Consider the following 8636-nt stretch of genomic DNA (forward strand, 5'->3'; position numbering starts at 1 on the left):
TTTAGGTGGAAAAGCTTGTTCGGGTTTTATGCTCTCATGTTTGCATTTTTATTGATTTGCTACTCTTTTTCGAATGCGCTTTCAACTATCTCATTATGCAAACACGAGAGTATATTCATGGCCGAAATATTCTTGCTTGGTGCCCGCGCACCATAGGTTGCGCGCGCGCACCAAAGGGGTCAGAAATTTTCCCTAACTTTGACAACATTTGACGGTTTTTGAACCATTCCAGTACCCCCTTGGTGCGCACGTACCCCAAACCTGCGCGCGTGCACCATAGGGGTCAGAACTTTGGCCAGCTTTTGGTGCGTTTCAAGCAAGATTCAACCCCCCTTTCATGTCGCCTGCGCGTACGCACCGTCGCCAGCTGCCAGGTGTGTTCAACGCCCCCTTTTAACCCCAAAAACGCACCCCCTTATTTCTCCATTCTCTCTCCCCGACTACTCCTTCATTCCTATACCCTTTTTTCTCCTTTCAAACATTCTTTATGATGGTTTTATTGCTTTGATAATTCAACGTTTGAGAATATTTTGCTCAATTTGATTCATGATTTGGTCTCGTATATCAATTTTGCCTTTAATCCATGCCTACTTGCTTCAAACTCATGATTCTATATTAATGGCATTGTTCATATGTGGCCATCTCTTGTTTCTATTTTGAGATAATTGCATTTGTGCTTGATTCTTGAGCAATTACTTATGCTTATTATTGAAATATGACAAATGTAAGATTTGCTCATGAGTTGTTTTCCTTCTTGTAGATGGCTCCAATCCATCACAAGAAGCGGGCAAGATCAAGTTCAAGCAAACCTAGGCATGTTGTTCCACCTCCACCTGAGGTAGAAGAGACATACGACATTGAATTTTCTAAAGAATCCCATTGGGATCGTTCAAGCGTCTATCCAAGCGGAAGCTACGACCAACAAGATTTTATGATCAAGCAACAACCAAGTTTCTCGGCATAGATGAGGACGTTTGGCTTCTTGCAAAGGGACTTGATCTTTTAGAGTTCTTGGATTTGAGCGCCCCTACTTATGCTAGGGTGACCTATGAATTTCTTTCTTTTCTTGAAATAGTTTGAGAACCGGGTGACGATTCCTCAAGGATTTTGACTTTCCAACTTTTTAATCATGATCACTCATTGACGGATTCTCAACTATGTTCATACTTCAAGTTTCCATGGGTCGAGGACGCGGATCATTGTATCTATCCGGCGCATAGTAGAATGGAAAATGACCATGGATATAATGAGCAATGTTGGTGGAGAAGTATTTCGGAGGAAGGAAAGTATGAGCCTTAAAATTCCAAGACCGCTTCCATGATTCATCCGGCTATGCGGTATTTAAACCGTCTCCTCACTTACGCTCTTTGCTCCAAGGATTCTTTGGGAGCTATCTCCCGAGAAGAGCTTTGTTGGTTGTGGATAGCCGACCAAAACGACTTTGAGATTGAGCTAGTGGATTTCACGGAGCATTTGATCAATCAATTGAGAGTATATTCATGGTCGAAATATTCTTGCTTGGTGCACGCGCACCATAGGTTGCGCGCGCGCACCAAAGGGGTCAAAAATTTTCCTTACCTTTGACAACATTTGACGGTTTTTGAACCATTCAAGTACCCCCTAGGTGCGCACGTACCCCATACCTGCGCGCGTGCACCACAGGGGTCAGAACTTTGGCCAGCTTTTGGTGCGTTTCAAGCAAGATTCAACCCCCCCTTTGCTGTCGCCTGCGCACACGCACCGTCGCCTGCGCGCACGCACCGTCGCCTGCCGCCAGGTGTGTTCAACGCCCCCTTTTAACCCCAAAAACGCACCCCCTTATTTCTCCATTCTCTCTCCTTGACTACTCCTTCATTCCTATACCCCTTTTTCTCCTTTCAAACATTCTTTATGATGGTTTTATTGCTTTGATAATTCAATGTTTGAGAATATTTTGCTCAATTTGATTCATGATTTGGTCTCGTATGTTCAATTTTGCCTTTAATCCATGCCTACTTGCTTCAAACTCATGATTCTATATTAATGGCATTGTTCATATGTAGCCATATCTTGCTTCTATTTTGAGATAATTGCATTTGTGCTTGATTCTTGAGCAATTACTTATGCTTATTATTGAAATATGACAAATGTAAGATTTGCTCATGAGTTGTTTTCCTTCTTGTAGATGGCTCCAATCCATCACAAGAAGCGGGCAAGATCAAGTTCAAGCAAACCTAAGCATGTTGTTCCACCTCCACCTGAGGTAGAAGAGACATACGACATTGAATTTTCTAAAGAATCCCATTGGGATCGTTCAAGCGTCTATCCAAGCGGAAGATACGACCAACAAGATTTTATGATCAAGCAACAACCAAGTTTCTCGGTATAGATGAGGACGTTTGGCTTCTTGCAAAGGGACTTGATCTTTTAGAGTTCTTGGATTTGAGCGCCCCTACTTATGCTAGGGTGACCTATGAATTTCTTTCTTTTCTTGAAATAGTTTGAGAACCGGGTGACGATTCCTCAAGGATTTTGACTTTCCAACTTTTTAATCATGATCACTCATTGACGGATTTTCAACTATGTTCATACTTCAAGTTTCCATGGGTCGAGGACGCGGATCATTGTATCTGTCCGGCGTATAGTAGAATGGAAAATGACCATGGATATAATGAGCAATGTTGGTGGAGAAGTATCTCGGAGGAAGGAAAGTCTGAGCCTTAAAATTCCAAGACCGCTTCCATGATTTATCCGGCTTTGCGGTATTTAAACCGTCTCCTCACTTACGCTCTTTGCTCCAAGGATTCTTTGGGAGCTATCTCCCGAGAAGAGCTTTGTTGGTTGTGGATAGCCGACCAAAACGACTTTGAGAATGAGCTAGTGGATTTCACGGAGCATTTTATCAATCGATTTTCTGATATCCGTGATGGAGTTAGCCTATCGGGGAGCATCCAATTGGGAGGGATGATTTCTATCCTAGCTCTTTGAATCAATGACGACTATAAGACTTTATTAAATGAGCTTCCCCCAATTATCTATCCTCGAGAAAAATCTTCTTCTCATTTCCTCAACATCTCCGCCCTTGTGAACCAAAAGTTTCTCGATCGTATTAGAAAGGATATTGTTTTCATTTGGAAAGTTTCCCGGATTAAAGAATGGTTCTTAATCCCATGCAAAGAGGCAACTACCCGACCAAGAGAGAAAGATTCTTTGTCTTGGAGGCCTCCGGTGCGAGATGTTGATCCTTCTATTCGACGAAGGACGAACAATACAAGAGGCCGCTCAACCAATGCCTTCTCATCGAATGTTCACGCTCCTACTCCTACTCCTACTCCTCAACCGGAAGGTACGCCTATTCCTTTCCCCTCTCCTACTCCTTCTACTTTTGATTTGTCAACCATTCATGCTAGGCTTGATTCTATTGCTAATGTGTTATATTCTATGCCTTCTATGCAAACCCCTAATCTTGGTTATGACTATCATACAAATCAATTGTATGATTTGCATGTTCGGAGGGGGGAGATCGAGCCCTATGTGAATTACCCGTATCTCCCGGTCCAACAAGGACCTATCCCTCAATGGGAGCCTTTTGATCCTACCGTTGGTCCTCGGCCTTGCTACCCTTATAGGGAGGGCCCTCATGTTCTCCCTAGTTCTATCATAGGCACCACCCCGGCCACTTACGACTATCGGCGGCCCGGTGGTTGTGATTATACATATGATCCGGCTAATCCTTCGCCCTTTCCGGACCCCGAGACTTTTGGAAGGTGGGGTAGGTTGGGTGAGCCGGTCTTAGATGATTGGTCTCATTATTTTGAGGTTGATAGAGCTAGGAGGGAAGGTAGGTTAAGGGGTAAGGCTCCCATGGACGTGAGCGAGATGGCTAGCTCTAGTCATATGATGGAGACCGGTGAGGGGAGTTCTCATTCTACCCCTTACCATAGTGCAGAGTGATACTACCATGACTACCCCCCTTCTTTTGTGCTTTATATGATGTTTCTCTGTTGCCTATATGTCTTTATGTTTAGAGTCAGGGGGGTAATCCAGTTTAAGCTTGGGGGTGCATTATGTCATTTGTTTCTGTGCTTCACCGTTTTTCCCCCTTGCTTTTGTAGTTCATTCCTAATCTCTTATGCTTCTGGTGTTGATCTCTGTGTCTTTTGGTTTTATGATGATGATGCTGTATTTCTGCTGATTTCTCTGCCCGGTTATTGGTTTTGTTGCTTGTTTCGTTGATCGCTGTCCTCTGAGTTTCTCTGTGTCTCTGTTACGATGATTCCTGATGATGACTGTCTAATTTCTTGTCTCCTGATACTACTTTAGTATGATGATTCTGACTCTTACTGCTATTATTACTTGCTTTTTCTTTATTTTCATGCATTTTATTTTCTCTTTTCTTCTTTTCTTTTGTATTGAAGTTACTAACAATTTTCTTTGTATATAGTTTTTTTTTTATTTCTCACCTTGCTCTATTACTTATGCTTTGGATTTCGACGATTCATAAAGGTGCTCTTTCGCCTTGTTTAATGTGCAATAGCTTTGGCGCCCGGTGAGATCTTTCTATTCCTTTTCTTTTTCTTTTCTTGGTTGCTTAGTCTAGAATTAGTTCTAGGAGAAGTTGAATGGTTCGAGGTTGTTTGCTTTTTAACACCTTAGTGTGTTTGGGAACATTGGCGTTGTGGCCGAATGTTCACTTGTTTGTTGATTGGGATTTATGTGTGTTAGCATTACTTCCTTATTGCTTTCTACTTCTCCTTTACTTTTCTATTTTTCATTTCATTTCCTTTTTCTTCTTTTTCCTTTTCTTTTGGTTTTCTTCTTCCTTCATGTTTTCCTTTTCTCTTTTTCTTATTCTCTTGTTTTCTTTTTCTCCCTTGTTCTCATTATTTTGTTTTTAGTCCTTTTCTTTTCTTTCTTAAAAAAAAAGGAAGAAAAAAAAGAAAAAAAACAACAAAAATAACAACCAAAACTTGTTTTTGTGAATATGAATAAAATGTTTTTGAGGCATTGCTTTTCTTTCTTCATCTTTTTCTTTTACTTTGGACTTAGTACCACTTGAACTTGCACATTGGCTATTTTTCTTCCTAAATACAATGGTTTGCACGGTTTGAGAGTATCTTTGGTTGACTCTAGGATAAGGTATGCTAAGGTACCAGTTTAGACCTTTTGGGGCCTTGAAGCCGGATTCTTTTGGGTTTGTGGTAAGACGGAATTGCTTCCTTCGGTGGATTTGACAACTTTAGTACGTTTTTGGTACACCCGTGTGAGGATTTTTCTTTTTCAAGCCTTCATCATTTTTTATTGTGTGGCGTGGATCCTTCACCTTTGCATTCCTAATCTTGAATCTTGACTCATAATTCTCAAACACGAGACCGAACCAACTAGGAAGGACAAAGGCCATTTTTCGGGGTGGTAATTTTTCATTTCTAGGATTTTCTTCTTTCTTTTTAGTTCCTTGGGTTTACATTTGCCATCTTGCTAACCATTTGAGCCTTTCCCCTTCTTTTCAAGCCACATCTTTAGAACTTTGAGCCTTTTGTTTCTTTTTTTGTTCCATTCTTGGTTTTTGTGAAGCAAATGGTCATGTTTTTGGAGTTTGTGGTCTAAAGGATGGATGTTGGTTTTATTTGTGAGCAAGATCGTCTTTTGTATATATTGTGAATAATGGCAAATGCAAAAATGAAAAAGCCGTCCAAAGTTAGAAAAAGGCAAGGACATAATAAATGAAAAATCGAAAAAGCCGTCCAAAGTTACAAGAGCGAGGACAATTGCTTTGATAAAATGAAATTAAAAAAAGAAAAAAAGGGGGAGTGAAAACGAAAAGTTCAAAAAACAGTTTGTTGTGATTCTTTTCCCTTTTCAAGCATTGAGGGCAATGTTTCCTTTTAGCTTGGGGGAGAAGCGTTTACGCTTTTTTTTTTTATATATGCTTGTGGATATAGCCTTGAATAAGCTTGGGGGTATTAGTTTGTTTTTGTTTGGTGACTTCTTGGTTTGGTGTCGAGGTATGGCCAATCTTTACTTCATAACCTAGGTGTACCACCAAATTCTAAATTTTACGCTTACCCCTAACCTTTTGCCCTTACATTACAACCTTTTGGAAAGTCCTTTCGACCTAGTGGTTGAGTCATATACCGAGGGAAGGCATTATGAGTTAAAGCCTAAGGAAAAGGGATGCAAGGTCAAGATGTCGAGAACCCTTAAATTCTATTCTTTTCCGATTCCTTCGAGGAACCATAGAGACGCTTACTAAGGGAAGATTTGAAGCCATTAGGGAGAACGCAGTTAGATTGGTTGAGAAGAAAGTGGATTGCGCCTCATTAGTTCTCTACGCTTAGCATGCCCTATGTTTCAATCAACCCTCGATGTCTTAGAACGTGCTTACCATTGTTGTTTTAGAAAGTTTGATATCCTTTGTGCCTTGATCATGTGCAAAAGTCCATTGTATAAGCATTTCTTTTCTTTTGAAGGTTTTAAACTTTCTCTTTTCTTTTCTTTTTACTTTGCCTCCTTTTTAATAAAAAGAGTTATAGGTTAACCTTTTTGGAAAATTTTACGAGAGCATCACTCGTCCTTTAGAGCGATCTAGGGGTTTAAATGGCTTGTCTTTAGTTGCTAAAATTGACCGTGATTCCTACGAAAGTGATTTAGTGTATATTCTCATCTTCTCTAGTTTTCTTGTTTCTTTCTTTGCTTGAATAGTGTCATCATTTTCCCTTGGGTTTGATTTTGTTTTGCTCGAGGATGAGAAAAAGTTTAGCTTGGGGGAATTTGATGAGCGTCGTTTATGGCGCTCAAAAGAATAAGATTTAGGTTCATTTTCTTTATTTTCTTTCATCATTTTCATATAATTCTTTTATTTTATTTGATTTTCCATTTTTATAATTCACTTTGGTTCTCGATTAGTTTTTACGAGTTTTTCATATTTTTAGTTGATGATTCATAGTTTTAGTTTTAGTTTTATTTTGTTATGCTTTCTCTCTTTGTTTTATTTGTGTTTTGTAGGTGAATAATCAATTCAATTTGCTCATTTTGGGACTACCTTGTTCGCGGGCATCATCTCGAGTGCATTGATGATGGGGATGCTCGGGAGCACGGAGTTTGATCAAGCAAGCGAAGGAGCCAAGGCCTCGTGCACCACACAGGGGTGCGCGCGCGGCACAGGCTGCGTGCGTGCACACCCAGCTGTGCGCGCGCGGCTGGTCTGTGCGTGCGCACGACCCTGTGCAGCCCCCTTCGCTCGATTTTCCTATTTATAGCTTTTGACTTTCTTTTTTATGACGACTTAACTTTTGTACTAGAGAGAGAATTTTCCAGAAATAGTAGAGAGAGAAAGTATAGAGAGAAACTTAAGATTTACTTGTTTGTACTTGAATTTGATCTTAGATTTCAATTTGATCTTGAAATTCCTTCTTCAATTCAATGAAAGTTTGTAAGATTTCTTTCCTTTGATTTACTTTCAATGCAATTTGATTGAGATTACATTCCTTGCTCTAAAATTTTTTGATTGATTGATTTTCTTTTGATTAAGCTTTAAATGAATATGAATTTGATTGAATTTGTTTTGTTCCTTAATTTCACCATGATTAGTGAGTAGATTAGTTGCTAGGGAGAAGGGGAAGCATGCTTGATTGATGATTTTTGCTAGTTGATGATGCTGAATTGATTTGAATGTTGCAATTAAATTGGTTGACATAGTTGTGCATGTGATCAATTAAACTAGGAGTGATCAACCTATAAGATTAATCTAGATTGCATTGCAAATTTCAATGACATGAACCCTTGATTTGAGAATTGCTTTAATTGATTGAATTTAATTGTGATTTTCCTTATTAGCCATTCATAGTGAACCCTAGCTTGGCTTATAGGAGATAGCTTTTAGATTCCTTTGATTGCAACTATTGTTTGTCCCTTGTGATGTTGAATCGATTGAGTGATCTATAAATCAGCATAATCATTGAGCTTGCATGTGGAACCAATATCCCTAGTGTTTAGCATATTGAATTCTTTGATTTCCCTAGCTTTTTGACATCTTAGTTACCAACCACAACCATTTACATTCTTCGAATTAGCTTGACATAGGCTATAACATCGTTCCTACTCATTCCTTTGGGTTCGAATCTTGACTTACTATATACTTGTATTAGGGTTGGTCGAGTGTTTACAAATTAAGTTTGGCTCTAGGGAGAAGTAGATAACGACCTACATGTTCCTCTTGTCAGTTCGACCTTGTCCGGAAGAGGGTTTTCACCCTTCAAGAGGCGTTGATAGAGGCGGAGAGCTTTATTCAATTCACCGACCTCTGCTCGTCCAGCCATCAGTCGAACTCCAAGAAGTCCGACAAGCAAAAAGAGAGTCGGTTTGTTCAGCTGGCTCAGAAAGCTGAAGAGAGCAAAAAGATAAAAGAAGTTTGGGCAGTTGAGGAACCAGATCAGCCGTCCCAAAAGAAAAAGAAAGAATTCAAACCGTATGTATCACGGTATGAATTCAATAAAGACTGTTACACCATCTTTACAGAGGTGAAGGACTGGCTGACCATTGAGAAGCCGAATCTTATGAAGAGTTCCGTTCAGTCTAGGAACAAGAATAAATTCTGCCACTTCCATCAGGTAGTGGGCCATGACACCAACGACTGCTATAGTCTCAAGCGGACGTTG

Source organism: Chenopodium album, chromosome 12, assembly GCF_948465745.1.
Source record: "Chenopodium album chromosome 12, dcCheAlbu1.1, whole genome shotgun sequence".
Classification (NCBI taxonomy): domain Eukaryota; kingdom Viridiplantae; phylum Streptophyta; class Magnoliopsida; order Caryophyllales; family Amaranthaceae; genus Chenopodium; species Chenopodium album.